The sequence below is a fragment of the Artemia franciscana genome, chromosome 13 (assembly GCF_032884065.1).
Source record: "Artemia franciscana chromosome 13, ASM3288406v1, whole genome shotgun sequence".
Lineage (NCBI taxonomy): Eukaryota > Metazoa > Arthropoda > Branchiopoda > Anostraca > Artemiidae > Artemia > Artemia franciscana.
The window spans coordinates 4,728,958-4,732,397 of NC_088875.1; positions in this window are offsets into that span (position 1 = coordinate 4,728,958).

The following is a 3,440-nucleotide window of genomic DNA, read 5'->3' on the forward strand; positions in this document are numbered from 1 at the left end:
TACCCAAACTCTTTGAACCAGTTGAGGTTTTAAGGAATTTTTTTTTTTTTATCTTCTTATACAATAAAGCTCCGTTCCTCAACTGTTTCTATAATTGAGAAAATAAGATGAAAAAAGATGAATTTTAAATTTCTTGAATCAAACAAGGTTAGAGGAGAGGAGAATCAAGAAGATAAGGAAAGCAAGATTGAACCAATCGACGAAACTTGTTTCGAGGAGGAGTTCGAGGGAGTAGTTTGTAAACCTTGAGCTTACAAAAATCACAGTATCATTTGGATTTTCGTAGACAACATAAGGAGTTTGAGCAATAAAACAAGACAAGGAATTCAGACGAATAAGCCAAATTACAAATAGCTTCCTCGCACCAAAATTAATCTTAAAATTAGAAGGAAGAAGATGAAATTACTTCCCACTTGGGGCAAGTTTCAAAAGGAGGATTTAAAAAAGCTTCTTCTAAAAATGTTCGTGCTGATCCTTACAATTTGGTTATCTCTATTTCAAGAAATTTCCCCGCCACCTAGTATTCTATGTGAAAACAGGTTGGTGATTTTTGGAACACTTTAACACTGAAAATTGGCACAGGAAAGTTATTAATACTACATAAATGTCTTCAACCAACAGTAATTTTCAGGCTAAGACTAAGATCTTTCGTTTTTAAATATATATTAATTCCAATTAATTTTGCATGGCAATGTCACTTTGTAGCAAAGGATGTAGCTAACGAATTATAGAGAACGAATAGATCTTTCGAATTTTCTATTTCTGTTGTCACTTAGCTTCATACATACTTTTTTTGTTTCTGAATCAACAATTTATATAAAAAAAACACTAATCCTTTCTATTTTAATCAGTCTACGCCGCACCCTTTCTTCATTCTAATGTTTTAGTATTTTCTTTCTTGTACCTGCCGCACACGGAAAACCGACCTGGGTCTGGCTTTTTCAATAAATATTGACAAGTACTTGAGTTTAGCAATATGCTTTCTTTGAACTTAAATTCTGGATATCTTTTGGAGTTTCATTAATCCCAAAATTTTCCCTATATTCAGAATCAGCGTTTTTTTTTTTCTGTTTTTTTTTTTGCATATTGTGCATGCTTTATTGCACCCTGTATCAGAATAAAAAAGCCAGTAATTTTATCGAAAATTGAATCTAAAACTATAGGTTACTTAGATTAGAGTCTTGGACTGGGGCCAGTCTAGAAACACCAGTTCATCATTCGTAGGATTAGTGGTTGCTCTGTTATGTGTTTCTGACACTAATCAACTACTCACGCCGCTATCTGAACAGAGGATTTATCTAAGAGACAAACAAAATGAATGCAAGCCCAAATAAAATGTATCTCAAGTGATACCGGTCACGAGTAACTACTTGGAAAAGTAAGACTTTACATTTTGAGGGAAGTGGCTCAAATCTGGAAGCCCCTCTGACATAAACCTATGCTACGGTTGGCAGATTTCTTACAGCCACAACACTATACTTTTAAAATCCGCTTTTGAAGTTCAGGAGGGTAAACAAAGAAATTAATTAAATAAAATATTGAATACAGCAGAAACCATACTTAGAAAGAGTTGATTTATACACTTAACCAAGGGCGTATTCAAAAATGTTTCGGAGGGGGAGGGATGGATCTCACAAAAAAAATTAAAAAAACGCATCAAAACTTGTTTATATGTATTTTGCTACGTTTTTAGTTGGGTGGGAGTAGTATTAATTAAAGAAACAAAGTTTCACAGTCATCAAACATCATTTAAAATAGAAAAGTTAGCGATACCAATACATTTTGAATACAATTTACCTTCAAAATCTATGATTCCAGCCCATATTTGATACCAAAGTAGCAGTGAAAAGAGATTAAGAAACCCAAGATGATTTAGGTCCCTTATGGCTAAAATAAGCAACGTTGCATATGAGGTATGGCCTAAATAGTTAGCCTAATATATGGCCTAAAACGAAAGCCTAAATAGTTGTAAAAGATATTGACAAAACCGAGGAGTTTCTAATGGTCAGAATGCGTATCGTTGGCTGTACAAGGTATGGCTTTAAACGAAAGCTTAAATAGCTTTAAAAGAGATTGAAAAATTCGAGGGATTTCTAGTGGCCAGAATACATATCGTTGGTTATACAAGGTATGGCTTTGAACAACAGCTTAAATAGTTGAAAAAAGAGATTGGGAAAAAATCCTAGTTAATCTATGTTAGGTTTGACTTTAAAGAAAACTCTTAAATATCTGTAAAAAAAGATAGATAGTTTAGTGCTGATGATTAGCACTACATATGTGTGTTCGAACTATCCAGTTAAAAAATTTTATACTTTTAACTGTCGATTACATGGTTTCATCCCTATTTTGAACTGTTATAATTTCGTCATTGAAAGGCAGTATGGTCTTCGAAGTTATCTAGATAGAGAAACCCGACATAAAGTGAAAATCTCGTAGCCAGCATACGCATCGTTGGTAATATAAGTTGCGGCCTTTAACAAAACCATAAAATTAGCTGTAGAGGCTGATTGGGAAATACGAGATAATTCAGATTTTTTGTGGTGAAAATGCGCGTCATTGGCTATATAAGGTGTGTTCTTAAAGGAAACCCTAAATAGCTGCAAAAGGAGATTGAAAATCAGAGTTAATTTTGATTAATTTTTTTTTGTGACCAGAACGCGCAACGTTGGCTATAAAAGGTATCTCCTAAAGGGAAAGCCTACCCAGACAGGAAATACTTAGTTTCATGCGTTGCAGCTCAAATTGCAGGTCTAAATTTGCCCTTTTCGAGCTTTCAGATATAAAAGTCCGATCTTTAGTAAAAACTCAAATTTCGGAAACATTATTATTCTCTTATTTAGTACTTATTTAAATCCCTTACTTATTTAAGAGCACTAACTAGTTTATTCTAGTTCCAACCCAATTGCACTTGCAGATGAAAACAAAACTGTGAACGACAACAGCACCATCATCTCATGCATAATATGATGAATTAAACTGAACAATTTTTTTTTTTTTTTTTTTTTTTTTTTTTTTTTTTTTTTTTTTTTTTTTTTTTTTTTTTTTACAGAAAATGCTGCAGAACAAATGTTCACACAGATTTTCGTGTGTGGCGTTAAAACCAAAGGAGAAGTCGGGTGATTCACAAATACAACCTTTGTAGTCAAAGACGAAGTCTTTGACTACAAAGACTGTGGGTAGTCTTTGCAGTCTTTGTTCAACAATAGTGCAGCACGAGCAATATTGACGAGTGCTAACTTATAGAGCAAAAGCAGCTCCATTATATATTTTCTGGTACTTCTTAAATCTATGGCAATGTTACTCTTACAGAAAGAAGAAGAACAACAAGGCTATAAATTTAATCAAAATCATTATTTTTTACATTTGAGAAATTTGACAAGATATTTATGAATGTTTGAATATAAAGTTTCAAAGTCTCACAAAACAAGTATTTTACTCTT